The sequence below is a fragment of the Protopterus annectens genome, chromosome 1.part0, assembly GCF_019279795.1.
Source record: "Protopterus annectens isolate FY-2018-M chromosome 1.part0, PAN1.0, whole genome shotgun sequence".
Classification (NCBI taxonomy): domain Eukaryota; kingdom Metazoa; phylum Chordata; order Ceratodontiformes; family Protopteridae; genus Protopterus; species Protopterus annectens.
In genome coordinates this window covers 374,354,416-374,371,662 of record NC_056725.1, presented here as the reverse complement: position 1 = coordinate 374,371,662, position 17,247 = coordinate 374,354,416, and positions in this window count along the sequence as shown.

Sequence of the window (17,247 nt, the reverse complement as noted above, 5' to 3'; positions counted from 1 at the left end):
TGAAAATGAATAACTTAACCCAGTTGGAATTTCCTGGGACACAAATTTCAGTATTATCAAATGGTAGAAGAAGCAACTGCATATATGCTGTTTAGTTATGACAGGAACACTGTCTTTTGTGTTCAGGTTTATAACCCTTAATAAACATTTATCAGATAAATTAATTCACATTTGAACTTAACAAAATCAGTAGTAAGGTGTGAACTTCTAAGCCATTCTTCTCAACTGCCTTGAATTTGCAGGACACCAACAATATTGCCTCATAGTTTTGCCTTGCCTTCATAAAATATTTGATTTTCTGGTAAATCCATGAGGAGTGCAGTCAGTTAATAAGGACAGACATTAAAGGTTTGGACTTCTGTTCAGAAAATGTATGTTGATACAAAACATATTGCTCTGTTAATGCTTTAAAGGTCATGTGCTCATTCCTGTACATTAAGGTATATGCTGTTAATTTCCCTTCCTTGTTTCCGATTCTTTGCTCATTTGTGTTTGCATCACTGTAATAAAATCTACTTCTCTGCTTTTAAAATGTAAAAAACACGAAGTAAAAGCCACCTTCCCTACAGATGATGTGGACCACCTCTAATTCTGTGTGTTCAGTAACAGATGCTTTTCAGTCAAAGTGGCAATATCAAGTTGGTGTCAGGAGCGAGTGAAGGAAGTGTTGTCAGATTCTTTTTTTCTTTCTTTTTTTTTTTAATAGAATAAATATTTTTGTGTAAATATGGAAGTATTTTTTTATTTCTGAACTAAATAAATTAAATTCTGTAATTCAGGCCAGTGGAGGGAGATTCAGACAACCAAGTGCTTGTATCACAAAGAGATGCATTAACTTCCCCTTCTGCTGTGCTCTGCTCTGTTCCTGCACATTGATGATTTGTCTTGACAGCTAAAAAACGTCATTACTTACTACTTAGCGCCTTCCTCCCTTTACTTGCTCCATTCAATGAATATCTAAACTGAACCAGTTTAAATACATTTTACTTCCTTTTTCAGTGTTATTGCTTTTATTGATAAGGAACACATATCCAGCTGCACTTTCTCAGGAAGTGCAGCTTTGGTTCAATTTCCTGACATGAATGTGATGAGTGTGATGATGCAGAGTCTGGAAGCATTGCATCAGGAACACCTGTGAAGATGTATTTCATGAACATTAATATTTAAAGAAAATAGGGCGGCCATGGTGGTGCAGCGGTTAGCGTTGCTGCCTCACAGCAAGAGGTTCTCCGGTTTGATCCTTGGCTGGGGTGCCTTCTGTGCGAAGTCTGCATGTCCTCCCTGTGGTCGTGTGGGTTTCCTCCGGGTGCTCCGGTTACTTCCCACATCAAAAAACATGCTGTAGGTGGATTGGACACTCTAAATTGGCCCTAGGTATGAGTTTGTGCGTGTGTGTGCCTTCTGTGGAGGGTTGGGCACTGGGCTGCCAACTTGACACTGTAAAACTCCAACTCGACACTGTAAAACTCCACTGCCAATCATGAGCAGACAGGTGATCTGCTGTGGCGACCCCTAACCGGGAAAAGCCAAAAGAAGAAGAATATTTAAAGAAAATAAACATTACACAAATAAAGGTGGAAGAATTATAGGAAGAAAGTACACACAATTTTAGTTACAAATAATCTTTAAATAAACTGGAGTAATATTTAAACATTTCCTTGATGTTGAACCTTTGTCCTCACCATACATTTGACTTGATTCTTTTTTTAACACCTTTATTAACTTACATCACAGTACCATTGAAGCATTTATACTAGGGTAACATTATTTTTGCATGTTTATGTATCATCCTCTTTTGTTATGTCAGCACATTGAGGTCATACCCACTGTACAGTCCTAAAATGATTCCACCACACTTTAGATGAGAATAGTCCTAGATCTGATGTTGTAAATTTTTATTAATTCCTAAACAATTGGGTTCTGATCTGTCCCTTGTATCTGACGTGGCCACTTTTTACAGCAGTGAATACTGGAAACTCTCTAGCTCCTCCGTTACCCACAATGCTCTAATCCCCTACCATACCGCATATCTTGTTTGCTGCCTTCACTTACGGATGTGGTCACTGTTAGCTCTTGAGCTTTAGTGTTTCCGGGCTGGATAAGTAAACAGATTGTTTATTATTTTATTTATTTTTTATTTTTTGCTATCTTTATTCTTTTTTTCTATATAGCTTGTGTATTTCTCCCTTATCCTACACTTTTCTTAATTACCATTGTTGGTATTTCTCTCCACTTTAGCTTTACTCTTGTGTTAATTTCTTTAATTACCATTGTTGGTAATTTCTCTCTTTTCTTTCTTTCCTATTAAAAATACTGCTTAGTGTCATACTGCCTTTTTTAAGATGGCTGTTTTAAAAAAATGCAGAGTGTGGGCATAAGATCCATCTGTCAGATGCTCATGATTCTTGTGTGTAAGGAAACCAGTGCTATTGAGCCAATCCCCAAGAGACCAGACAGGATCCTGGAACCACCAAAAGGAAGAGAATTTTAGAGCAAAGGAGTGCCAGTCGATACCATGGTCATAACAATGGCCACAAAGAAGGAACTTATGGAACAGAGTTCATATGTCCATTCCCCTAACAGGGAGCCCAGGGCTTTGGACAGATTTGGGAAGCATGTATATACTTTAGTGAACTTTGCACTAAGGTCACTGAATTATTTGGCAAACCTCACCAGACCTCAGAGGGAATTGATTAAAGAACTTTCCAAATACCTTTCTGGGACCATTACTTCTGAGGCACAGAGCTCTATTGCCTTAAAGTTAGCTATCCTAAAATCCATCATAAATTCATGCATGTTGCTCATTTCACATGCAGCTGCGGGTACCTCAAGGATGGTGAGTTCAGACCTTTCCATTAGGAGGCACGTCTGGGTGCACCTATGTGATTTCGCAGAGCCCTTCAATGTTCGCTGTGATAGTTCTGGTTCTGTTAGCAAGACACCATATGACAATACTTCAATGGACCCTAGCAACTCAGTAGTTAATTTTGCACCAACATATGTCCTCCCAGATCAGAATAATTTAGGCATGCAAAAAGTACCTCTTATGGTGTAATCACCCAGATCAGATATTACAAGCCGATCACTTCATTCTTCCTCAGCCAAAAGCCATAGTGATGATTGACTTTTCCCAAATTGGGTAGGGGGGCACTTCTTGGGAAAGACAGCCCAAAACAACTGTTCCCCTCAAGAGGCCAACATGCATATCAATGCCTTGGAAATGAGTGCATAACTCCTAGTGTTGCATGCTTTTCAAGACTCACTCCCTTCCAGTACTATTGCAATTCAGATGGACAACATGTCAGTGGTATGGTACATCAGCAAATAAGGAGGAACCAGATCTTACCCCCCGTGTTGTGAAGCTGTCAGAGTGTGACAATGGGTGATCTCATCCAATAAATTTTTGATAGCAATAGACATTCTGAGGAAATCCAACATGACAGCAAACAAGTTGAGCAGGTCCATTTTACTGCCTCATGAGTAGTCTCTCAAAATGAGAGTTGTGGAAAAGATATTCCACCAGTGGGGTCAACCTTGCTGTGACTTCTTTGATTCTCCCCTCAACAACAAGTGCAGCGAGTTCTTTGCCCTAATGCTCCACTGGGGGAATCATTGAGATACGATCTCTTCCATGACCCCCCCCCGGTCTCCTCTATGCTTACCTCCAACCCCTCTAATTCCCAGGTTTCTCCAGAAAGCATCACAATTGAAGAGCAAAGTCATCCTCATCACCTTTTGTTGACTTTTCCCGATTGCTAGGGTCCATTGAAGTATTCTTATATGGTGTCTTGCTAACAGAACCAGAACTTCATTGGCAAAACCTGGAATTCGTTGCCAAACTATATAACCCTACAATCCTCCAAAGGTCTCTTCAAAAAAAACCTCAAACAGTATCTCGAAGTGAATTGGCTATGCCCATGTACCAACTTTGATAAACTAAAAGCATATTCTGCAATTATCATAACTTGTAACTACATCACCAAGCTCTGCTCCGATCTGATGTCTCTTACTTTTAATTGTCTGTCCATGAGAATTGTGAGTCCCTACTAGGGAACACCACTAACCCATTGTATATAATCACTTTGTTTTTATAATTGTTTGCTAACTTCTGTGTAATCTATGTAAGTTTGTCTATATGGAGCTTTTCTCCCCGGGCCTCCACTGAAAATGGACATGTATCCAGTCGGACTATCCCCGTAAACAAATGTAAAATACATAAATTTTGTTGGCTTCGTCAGATTTGATTCCCCTTTCTTTGGCCTCATCTAGTTCACCCTCCATGGATTCTGGTTCCAATTCCAGACCTCCTGCCTCACCTCACAGACATAATTCACCTGGACATTTTAGGCCTAAAGTTGACCCCATGGTTTCTCCACTTCTATTGATAGCTAGACAACCCAGGCTCTCCTCCCCTGTCCATCACATTCTTTTTTATCTTCCCATAAAACTTCCACTAGGAAGATTTGCAGAAGTAAATGGACAAGATTTGTTTTTTGGGCACACCAGAAAGACACTGACCCTTTTTCAATACCAGTACATAAAGTTATTGAGTTTTTGGCTGCAAGTTTTAATGAAGGGGCTAGCTGCTCGACTATTAATGTACAACTAGCTGCCATTTCTAATTTTCATATAGGAGTTAATAATTCTACCTTAGCTTCTTCAAAACTTTGTAAGGCCTTCATAAGGGGTACCTTTCTTCTGAGACCCCCTTTTAAAGATCCAGATCTGCCAAGGGATTTGCATTTAGTTTTACAAGCTTTAACTCAATCTCCATTTCAACTATCAGTAAAGTGTGAACTAAAACTTTTAATCTGGAAAACTCCAGAAATTTCCATTTCAACTATCAGTAAAGTGTGAACTAAAACTTTTAATCTGGAAAACTATTTTCTTGGTAGCTATAACCTCTGCTTGAAGAACCTCTGAACTTCAGGCATTATCTGCTAATCCTCCTTATTTAATTTTCCATAAAGATAAGGTAGCATTATGAACAAAACCATCCTTTCTTCCTAAGGTGGTATCAGAATCCAACATCAATCAGCTATTAATCATGCTAATAATCTTTCAGTTTTCTTTCCAAATTTGATGAGCAAAGGAGAATACATGTTACATTTGCTGGACATTTACAGACAGTTATGTTTCTATTTGCATAGAACAAAGAATTTCAGAAAAACAGATACATTATTTCTTTCATTTGCAGAATTAAAACTGGGCAAGCCAGTTACTAAAGTAACTTTAGCCTAATGGTTGACTGATTGCTTCTCCTTTGTCTATAACAAATTGGGTTAGTCTTTGTCAAAACCTTTAAGAGCCCATTCAACCAAGTACATTGCAACTTCATCAGTATTTTTATCCAGGTCTTCCATGGATGACATCTGTGTGGCTGCAACTGGAGTTAATCCTCATAACTTTATTACTCATTACAAATTGGATCTGGTCTCAAGGGGAAGACTAGCCTTCGGCTCAACAGTGCTCAAGAATATTCTTCCTTAGAGCTCTCCTGGGATTCAAGTTGCTGGGGACTCTGTACCAATTGTTGAGGAATGAATGAAAATTGACAACATCAGATAAATAAGTTATGTACTCACCATAATGTTGCATCTGTGTTGTCCGTTTTCATTCTTCCTCAACTTCCACCCTCCAACCTTCTACCAACTGATTTGTGACTTCTGAAAGAATGTGAAGATAATAAGGGAACCAATGTTCCTGCCTTTGAGCTCCAGGTATTGGTTTCTCATCCTAGTGCTGTTTCTAAATGTCTATGAAACTATAAGGCTAGCAAGCAAATTCTAAGGTAGGTAGGGAACTAGAGCATTATGTGTAAGGGAGGAGCTTGAGAGTTTTCAGTATCCACAAGCTGTAAAAATCTAAGGGATTGACTCTGAACCCAATTGTTGAGGAAGAATGAAAACAGACAACACACGAGATGTTATGGTGAGTACATAACTTCTTTTTAAGCAGTTACTTTCCTCTACATGCAGATAATAAGAATTATTTTAACTGTTTCTGTTATTTTTATTAACACTTAAAGAAGTTTTGATTACTTATTTCATTTTCTTAACTGGTATTTGAATTCCTGTGTTGTACAGTCACCTGACTGAATTCATGAAGAACTGCATTGTTTTCCTCTGTTTAATCTGCTGCCCCACCCCTCTTCTACTATTTATAACTTAATAATTGATACAGCAAAGTCTTAGACAATCTGTGGTTATTCTGCAAGATAGTTGTGACTATTAAGTGAGAGAGGATAAGCAGCTGCTGTCTCCGAAAAGCTATAATTATTGGATGAAGCCAAAAGCTGTTCAAAATGCTTTTTTTCACATTGGTGTGTTTACATTTCTAGCTCAACTATATTCCACTGAGCTCTGCTGCAGACATTGATACACAAATCTGCACTCAATGAATATAGAAACTTCAAGTGATATTTTACTCTTAGCAAGGCTAGCCAGAGCCATACCCTTTAGCAGGCTGTATTAAAAATGCTACCTCTTTATTAGAAACATGTCAAGCTACTGTAACTGCTGTGATATTGGTGTAGTACCTCCATATTTATCTATTATTACTACAAGCATACAGATAAAATAAAATACCATTCAGATAAGTCTTATTTCCCCAGTTTTCAATTATCTAATAATGTTCAGATAAGTCTTATATCTCCCAAATTTCTCCACTCTTGGACTAAATCAAGGGTCAGACAGATTGTCTTCCCTCAGTAAAAAACAAAGAGTTTAATACGTTCTAGCGCCTCAGCATTCACTGTCTTCAATGGATTGTCTTCCCTCAGTTGCCAGCCTCAGAATACCTGCTATACTTAGGCAGCAATGTAATTGCATGATGCTCACAGGCAATGAAATATTACTTCATTAGTTCAACCTCTGGATAAACTATATCCCTAAATATGAACAAATACTTATTCATACCTTACACCTCCTTACTCCCCTTTCTTCATTCACTTTCTTACTTCAACTTATTTCTCTCCACTTATTCTCTATATAAATATGCCACACTGCAGTTTTTTTCTCTCACTTCATATTGTTACGTCCTGTTCATATTACACTAACTTACCTTTAATTTCTCTAAACTAGCTACTTGTTTTCTGATATTAAATCAGTGTCAGGTAAGTTCCATCCCTTCTTAACCAATGTTGTTGCATTGTGTCTAATTTGGTACAATTATTTAAACTCTGGATATGTTTGCATTATTTTGTATTATTTTTGAAGCTTGTAAAATTATTGTTCTTAAAATGTTTTTGTAATACTTTGGAACTTTTCTACATTGCCTCTTTTGAAAGTGGGCACCTACCCAGTTGAACTTTCCGAGTAATGAACTGTCAATAAATAAATACTTACCCCATTGCAAACTAACAGTGAGAGATGCAACTATTAAACTAAGATGGAGACGACACTCTTACAATAAAATACAGTCTGTGAGCTCCCCCCTCCCCACAGCACTAAAGACAAACACATACAAACTTGTCATATGCTGAGGCTGTACATACAGATACATCCACAGTCAAGTGTCATCAGGAAAAAAATATCTTAAACTAAGTATGCTTAAAGCTTCTAACAATAACATACCAATGATTTAATAACTCCATAGTAAGGTAGACAGACGTTACCCTCACAAGGCTGGACAAAACCAGGGTGAAAGTAAGTTGTCAGTCTGGTGCCAAGATATCTGACATTTCAAGTGCACTCCAGACCCTTAAGATAAACAGATACGACTATGACATAGTAGTGCACGAAGTGGATGAAAATTACCTGGTGCTCACAACCCTAAATAAATACAAAGAGGCATTTCCAAGCTCTCCATGCTTGTCAGAAGTGCAGGAAAGACTCTGGTATTGAGTAGAATCCTATCATCATCAAAAGTAATGCTGAGGAAAGATGATTGATGTTAATAACTGTCTCAGTAATGGGTTATTCGAGGGAGATTCATTATCTGTTAGCATGGGATATACTGATGCACAGCACCACTTTGTTTGCCAAGGACAGCTTGCACCTCGCATTCCAAAGTTTCCACATACAGGCCAAAGCCTTTGCTTCTACCATTGTGTCTTTTTTAGAGAGAGATCCGCAAATGGATCGTCCAAGTTAAAACCATAAAAAAACAAACCACTGAACAGTAGCAGTGTGGTGCTGCTCAGTGTTAGCAGTCCAAATAACAAATTGCCTGACCTTAAAGCCCTCTTGCATTTGGAGTATATTTGTGTGTATTGTTACTGAAACCTGGTTAAAGAGTGTAGAAAGCACCTCTTCTATACCAGGATTTTGCTCTTATCACACCTTTAGACCCAATGGAAACTGTATTGATGTATCCATATTTGTTAAAGACAACAGTACCTCAATACAGATTCCCAGAGGCCTACAGATTGAACTTATTGAGATTTAACAAACTATACATAAACCAGATATCAGATCATAGCATGTTAGTATGTCCACTTCTTATATACAATGGATGAACTTCCTATGTGCAAAAACTCCATCATTCTGGAGACATTAATTACCTGATGATAAACCAGGAGACATATATGTCAACTGCAGGCTAAGCACCAAAATACTTCAATTTAATAAAAAAAGACTTCCCCGAATCAAATAGCCAAAGAGCCCACTAGAACTGAAAATGTTCTTGGTCTGGTCTTTACAAAAGTGGAAGCTATATACACTATCCCACAGGTATACTCTTCCCTCGTAAAGTTTAATCACACATTGGTAACATTTTCTTCCAATATCCCTAAATCTACTGAGGCAAATTTCACAATATTCAGACTTTAGACATAAAAAGATTATACAATTCTGTGACAATCAGTTTAAGTTCAAATATAACTACACTCCTCAAAATGTAGACATGGCTAGTAGTTATGCAATTAATTCTACCCTCACCTAGAAAACTGTATAAACCTGTCAGTCTCCACCAAAATTAACAAAAAGGGAAAGGAAAGAGTAAACCAGCCTGATGGGCCACATGTATAAACAATACAGTAAAAGAAAAAGCTCATTAGAATATATAGAAAAATAAAGAACTACCAATCAAGGTTAACATCAAAAAGATAAACAGGATACTGAAAAACACCATCAGGATAATTAAAACTTTCCATGAACTTCAGCAAGAATTGGAACCTAAGGATAAGTACAAATCTTTCTTTACTTTCATTATGGAGTTACAAAATAATACCCAGCATTCCTTTGAATGCTTTCAAAATGATAATGCCTAACCTGTTCCAGTGGCTATCATAAATAAACTGGCAAACAAATTCAGTCCTAACTTCACCCCAGAAATACAAATGCCAAACACACATACACTTATGTACCTAACCCCCCCAGATCATCATAAAAAGAACACTTGTTAAAAGTAGTTTCCAAAACAATAAAAAATACATCTTCTATGAGACCTGATAACGTACCAAACTGCCTGCTATACAGCCCTAAACTTGAACCGTCCGACCCATTTGATCCTGTTGTCTAGTGCATATTGTGATGCCTCTTCGCTGTAGCACCCCACCATGGACCCCAGAAATTACAGACCTATCAGCCTGATAAGACTGATCTGCAAGGACATGGAACAGGTCACAACAGACCTGATAAACTGCAGTATTAAAAATTGTATAAGACTTGACCCCAGCAGTTTGTTTTGATAAGTGTAGAGTCTGTCTAATGAATCTGTTTTTTTTTTTTTTTGAGAGGGAAACACAAGCCATGGACAGTGGCCATGTTATCCATACATCATACTTTGACCTTGCTAAAGTATTTCATACTATACCCCATGCCAACATTATCAAAAAGCTGAATGTACTCCAAATCAATCTTTATGTAGTTAAATGGATAGCTAACTGACTAAAGGAAAGAACTCACACTGTGAGGATGGCAGGCATAGCCTCTGATAGCATGAAAGTAACCAGTGGAGTACCGCAGGATTATTGCTATGACCTTTGCTATTTAGCACATACTTCTCTAATCTCCAAATACAAATGAGGAACTCTGGTTAACCAAGTTTGCCAATGATTGTAAACAGAAGCTAGAAAGTGAACTTAGCTATGTTAATAGTGGGAGGGGGGGTTGGTATAATGACTATGTGTTTACCTCACAGGCACATTGTACAGGGTTTGATTCTTTCCTTGGGAAGCATGGCAAGGCTAGACTTAAAAAGGTTACTGGGGTCATTAGCCTAGTAAACACCTATGAACCTATGACAACGGACTAAAACTAAATGTTAAAAAAAGCAATACTGATGCATTTCACCAAAAATTCTCACCTTAGTTTATAGTATATAAAACACCCAACTCCAAAATGATAATGTTAAGACAGACCTCGGAACATGGATAGATAACTCTCTCCTTTGACCATTATGTTATAACAGTGCTCAGGAAATCTTCTTGTCTGGCACAGCTGATGGCAAAGGGTATTTCCTTTTTATCCAGATAAGTCCTGAACTCTCTATATTGCACTTATCTAGTCTATCATAGAACACAGTGGCCTCTTTGGGATGTATCAAGCAGTTAGAAAGATACCAAAGTTCCTGACAAAAAAGATAACAGGAAGAGAGGCTGGAGGCCTCATCCCTGTATTCAGTGTCCTACAGACCTCAAAAATCAAACAATCCTTTGAACAGTAGAACCAGAGATCTGAACTGGTATTAGCAAATAAACAAATAACTGAAGAGACAGATTTGTCATACAATGTCTTTCCCTCCTCCTTCTCTGGAACAGACTTCCTCTGCAGATTAAGCAATGTGACATACCATCATCCTTTAAGAAGGAATCAGACAGTTGGATGGGTATTCATAAATTCACCCCAGTTAGGAACGGACTATCACTCCTGGAAAAAGGGCATAAGGTCTAAGGGTGGGTACTAACAATGCATAAATGGCCACATGACCTAGTTTGACTTGTACTTTTTATAATTCTATATTATAATTTACCAGTTATACATTTAGGAGCAGCCAGCAGCAAGCTTTTGACATTTAATAATGAAATGCTTTATTGTAAAGAAATTAGGCAGTTTAAAAAATGAAATATACAAACAGCCACTTGCACAAAGACATATGGAATAAAAATGTTCAGGCAGATAGATGGCATTAAATCTAGGGTTAGGACATCATATACATAAAAGCTGCTGCTCACTGTTCCATGACTATCAACTAGATGGTTCTAATACTATACCAACTGAAGGTAACTGCAATCTGTTTACCTCTATGTTGTAAATAACATACAAAGTCCATAGCCATGATGTCACTGATGTTCAAGCAAGCAGTTTCTCTTCTCAACTACAGTTCACAGAGCATTTCCAGAGGAAAGCACACACTGCAACTGGCTGACTGAATGTACATTTGGACTCTGAATTTAGAAGTAAGAGCCCCATATTTTATTTATTTATTTATTATTATTTATTTATTTCCATTTGTTTACCTGGTGTGTTTGACTGGGCCTTGTCTAGCCTATTTTCAGCGGAGGCCCAGGAGAAAAGATCCACAGTTACAGTGATTCACAAAACAATGAAAGTGGTAAAATTTGTATATAGACAATATGATGAGATGTGTAAGGAATACAGACTATATCGATAACATACATACATTTAATAGCACATTAACATACATAAAGTCTACCAGTGATGTTAGTGTATAGACATACAAGGCGGCTAGTAGAGAATATTTGGTGTAAATTATCTGAAAAATTATCAGAAATATTACATGAGAGTGCCCTACCAAATTCATATAGGATGCACGTTTGAGCTACAGTATATAACAGGGTGAGGGAAGAATTAAAGGAGGAAGGTATGATGAACTTAGGGACCAGCAAAGGGAGAGAGAAGAGAAGAAAAAAGAAGCTGAGAGGGAAAAAAGATGAATGGGGTAGTATCGACAAACAAGTGTTGGTGTGACATAGAGGAGTAACAGTAAAAGGGGGAGAGGTAGTAACCCTTCTGGAACTGAGAAAGTTCCAGAAGGTTGTTATGAACTGAGGCAATATGGGAAATATTCAGTTATTACAGCCTTTTCAGAGAAGGCACCCCTTTCTACATTACATAAAGAAGTCTTAACTTTACTTCCAGTGCTGGGTTTAAATGTTAAATCCAAATGGGTTCCTGCAAAGCAAACCAGAAAGTTCTAATCCTATAAAGTAAGAGTTTGGCTGGAAATAAGCTCTACAAAAGTTCATGTGCAAGAAACAGTTTCACTCTCCAAGGCTCTGCTGCTTTCTACAGAAGACATTGATTGCTTATTCTGTATAGCTTGATACCTTTCACATCTTTGTTACATCTTTACTTAGGTTCATAGGTTCATAGGTTCATACTAGGCTATCTGCCCTAGGGCATTTATAAGCCTAGCCAGAGTGTGTTTGGCTTTCACCACCCATTTTAAATTAATTTTGCTATGCCTTTTTTTGAGGTTAGTATACTGTGCCTCTGTCTAACAGTGACACAGAAGTGATAGCCGGGGTAAACCTACGATCTCCCATCCACTCATCAAGATTCCTCTTGAAGAGAGTCAATGTGGGACTCTGCCTAACCTGGACTGGGATTTTATTCCAGAGTGAAGGGAGCCTCTGGGTTATGAATCTGTCCCCCCAGAATGTCCTATTTATTTCAGTGCTGAGGTTCAAGTCTCTCGAGCACGTAGCTCGATGGGATTTGGATTTTCTGAGGTGCAGCATGTCCATTAATTCCGGGTTGGACATGGCTTTATACGACAGGCACAGATCGCCTCTGAGCAGGCGGTATGCCACTAAGTAGAGCTGGAGTTTCTTTAACCGGGCAGCATATGGCATCTGTTTGAGCCCTTTGATCCTCTTGGTGAGGTACTTTTGGGGTCTTTCCAGTTGCTGCAGGTGTCTGGTAAGGTACATCCCAAAAGGGGCATTGTACTCAATTATGGGCCTGATGAGTGATGAGTAAAGAGGTACAATGACCTCCCTTGATCTAGATGTGAATCCCTTCATGATTAGGTGGGCTATATAAAATGTTTTTCTAACCACTTTGGCCGGTTGTCAAATGAGAGATTGCTATCAACTTGGGTCCCCAGGTCCCTAATGACTTCTTCTGTACTTAATGGATTACCACCTATGTAGTAATTTGTGGGCACTTTGTATTTGCCAAAGGGGATGACTATACACTTTTTGGCGTTTAGCTTGAGGCCATGGCTCTGGCACCAGTTGTCTGTTTCTATGAGGCCCTTTTGGAGGATGCTTGTGTCGGCTGGAGAGTTGATTATGGCCCAGTTTGCAGTCATAACTTGGTCAGCCACAGTCCTTCCTGTTGGCCTGTACCGAGAAATATATACAACAAGAGAGGTCCCAGGACTGAGCCTTGTGGGACGCCACATGTAACTGGTTTGGAGTCTGACATGGCTCCAGCAATTCTAACCATGTGGGTTCTGTCCTTGAGCCAGTTTGCAATCCATCTAGTGACTGGTGAGCTTATCTATAATGCCCGAGTGGGGTATTGTATCGAAGGCCTTTGCGAGGTCCAGGTAGGCTGTGTGGACCACCTTCCCTCAATGGCCTTGGTGACTGTTTCAAAGAAATCGACCAGGTTTAAGAGGCAGGATCCGCCCTTAACAAAGCCAAACTGGGTAGGATCCAGTGTCTGTAGGTCCCCAATATCTTTATTTATGAGGTCCATGATGATCCTTTCCATAGCTTTGCAGACCAAGCTACTCAGGCTTATGGGGCGATAGTTTCCAGGATCTGTTGAGGCACCACCTTTGTGGAGAGGGACCACTGTTGCTGTATGCCACTCTTTGGGTACATATCCTGTAGTAAGGCTAAGATTGAACAGTAGTTTTATGTTTGGGTTTAGCTCTTCTTGGAGTTCATGTAGGACGCAGCCCGGGACACCATCTGGTCCCATTGATGCTGTGTTTTTGCTTTGGAGTACCTGAGCATCTGAGATGTCAGGGGCAGCACTCTGTTGGGATAGATATTTGCCCTTTTGGTGGGGAGAGGGGGGAGAAGTTTGCACTGAACCTGTCAGCTAGGATGTTGGCAATGTCTGTGGGCTCGGTGTATTTTTTGTCATTTTTTCTGGGCATTTTTTGTCATTTTTTCACTAATTCTGGGCATATCTGGGAATTCCCACCCAGGTTCCTAACATAACTAAAGAAAGCCTTTTGATTATCCTTAGTGTCCTGTGCAATTTTTCTCTCGAAGCTGGCCTTAGACGATTTTATGAGTGCCCGTAGTTTTTTGCTAATACTGATCAGATATGCCTTCCCTTTTTGGGATTTTGCTCTATCATGTAGTAGCTTCCTCCTTCTATTGTATAGTTTGTTTATGGCTGGGGACCACCAGACAGGACGTCTGCCTTTGGAGGATTGGGTCTTGGTTTTATTTGGGATTATGATCCATGCATTCCTGAAGGTGTTCATAGAATGCTTTATAAAGGATTCTGCGGTCTGGGCTGTATTTTCTACAGGCCGGGGCTTTGAAGGATTGGTTTTGAGGCATGTGAAATTTGCTTTAGAGAAATTTTTCACTGTGGTTTTCTGGGCAGGGGTGGGGTCAGGATGTGAATATCCAGTGAGATTAGTTTATGGTCTGATCTTACCAGTGAGGGATACACTTCTGGTCTGGAGCATAGTGTCCCCATGTTGGTGATGATCAGGTCCAGTATGTTTCCCCTCTTGTGGGAGTGGTAACAAGTTGTTCCATAGCATTTGAGTTTATAAATTCTAGGAACCTTTGGGCTAGGGTCTTGGAGCTAGAGTAATGCTCCCAGTCTATGTTTGGGTAGTTGAAGTCACCCAATATAATGGTGTTTGGAGAGACCTTCATATTTTCCAGTATTCTCAGGAAGGCCAAGTGGGGTTCCTGTGTTTGGGAGGGTGATCTGTAGCAGGCTATAAACTGGAAGGCAGTTTTACCCACAGTTAGTTGCACATGGATAGTCTCTGATGCTTCGTGCTGTGCCACCAACCTGGAGGTGTGGGTATCTTTGACGAATATTGATACTCCCCCTCCTTTTGTGGTTTGGTCCAAGTTTTGGGGCCGAAAAGCATGGAATGAGGTATAACCTGGTAGTGCTGGGGTGCTCTCGGGAGTCTTGAACCAGGTTTCTGTTACTGCACAGATATCGATGTTCTCCATGCTAAGGAGAGTTTTGAGCATCTTGAGGTTTAGACTTCTGGCGTTGAGTAGCATTACTCTTAGTTTCTTATCCCTTGTGATACCTATGGAGGTGGGTTTGTCTTTTGAGCCTTGCCTAAAAAGGCACTATGGGGAAGCAAGAGCCTTTGCCAATATCCGAAAGCCCAGGGGTGACAGGTGCAAGCCGTCCCAGGCTGACAGGCATTGGATCCCCTTTGAATGACACCAACACTTAAGCCAATTGTTGAAAATGATCATCTTGTCTTCATATTGTGGCATCATTCTTGGTGAGGGTAAGATGCTACTCAAGGTCAGGGTCATACCGGCCTGGGCTACATGCTCAGAGAGCTCCTTTATGTCTCTTTTCATGTAGTCCAGGGAGGTACATCTCAGGTCATTCACACCAGCATGGACAATGACTGAGTCATATTTGTACTTGCCTTGGAGTGACCTGAGTGCTTGTGTTATGTGGCGGATCCTGACAGGCTGCTCACCGTGACCTTCTCCTTGTTCAGCTTGGTGAGCGGGACGCCAGTGCGCCTGACGATAGAGTCACCTATTACAAGTGTATCAGGTGTGTTGTTTAGCCTTAAGGGCTGTGACTGTTCGCACACTGGCTTTGTGAGCTATGTGTTGCACGTGTTTTGTTTTGGGGTAGCGGTTGCTTGGGTGTCTGCTTTGGAGGTCTCTGCTGCTTAGGCAGATTTTTATTTAGAGCCTAGTATGTTTTTGTGTGTTTATGTGTTTGGTTTGTTGTCGTGGTAGGTCTATGTGAGACTGGAATTGTAGTGAGTGTGGTTTCCTTCTCCTCCTGACTGGTTACGCCAGTACTGAGTTGAGAGAGCTTAGCCTCCAGTTTGGCTATATGGTTGCATCTCTCACGTGTTGGAATTTGTTGGGAGGAGGAGAGGGTTGTCTGTGTACATGAGGCAGTTGTAACATTGCCTCAAGATTCCCAGATTCACCAGCTGGACCGATGAGGAGATTGACAACTGACCTTTGGACATGCTAGAATAGTATTGGGAATTCCTTTATAATTGAAAAAAGGGCCAATGGGGAACAAGGTACTCAAGGGAGTTTGTGAGGGTGTAGTGCTTTTAATTTTTTAGAGCTGACTTATATAATTGCTTTAGTGAGCAAGTGCCAGGTAACTTAAATGCAATGTGTTACAGGTAACTTAAATGCAAAAACGACAAACAGTAACTTTCTTTCAAGTGAAACAAGGAAATAAGTACAGTAAGCAATGCAGATATCACTAGGGATCCACAGAAGTGCTAAAAGGCCGCATTTTAGGTGGAATTAGAAATAAACAAACAACAAGCATACAAATAAAGCTAGATTCAGCAGGCCTGGATCTAGTCTATGTTACAGCAAACAAGGTGTACCAATTTCTTTAAGAAACTTGAAAAAAAAAAAACAATTGCAGGTTTTATACAATTTTTACATTATCATATTTGTTGTATCTTTTTTGAAAAAAAAATAACTACAAGTTTTATACAGCTGCTTCACACTAAAACAGGAGAGTTAAAGAGTTGTAAGAGTTAAGGGTCATCTGACAGTGCTTAACATTTCTTGGCCTCCATGATACTAACATTGTGGACTGGTACTGTTTTGACATGGACACCATCCAATAAGTAGTGGAAATATATCAACCTCATCTGCAGCCTCATGGGAGTTGTGGAGTACCTATCCCAGTAGATATTCAGGTATGTTCAGCACTTGTGCTGCAGAACCCTTCTCTGACATATGGGGACACAGTGGGGGTATCTCAGGAATCTGTCTCAAAGATACTCCAGTTTCTGGATGCCATGTTTCAGCATGTGAGGGAATATATCTGGTTCCCCCATACACCATAAGGGGTTTCCCAAAGGTACTGGGAGCCACAGACAGTACTATTATTGAAATAAATGCCCAACCTAGTGAATTGGGAAGGAGGTACATGAACTGCAAAGGGTATTGCTCCAACAACTTCCAAGCATACCTCTCAAATGTTCAGATTTTCAAAGAATGTTCAGATTTTTGCCTCATATTTTTGGTTCATATTTCATAAAATTGTGGCTTCCTAGCAAATCATTGGCAAATCATTGAATATTTCAGAAAATAATGAGAAACATTTGAGTTTCAGATGTCATATCCTTCAGAAAATTCATAGTAATGCAAGACATGTTATT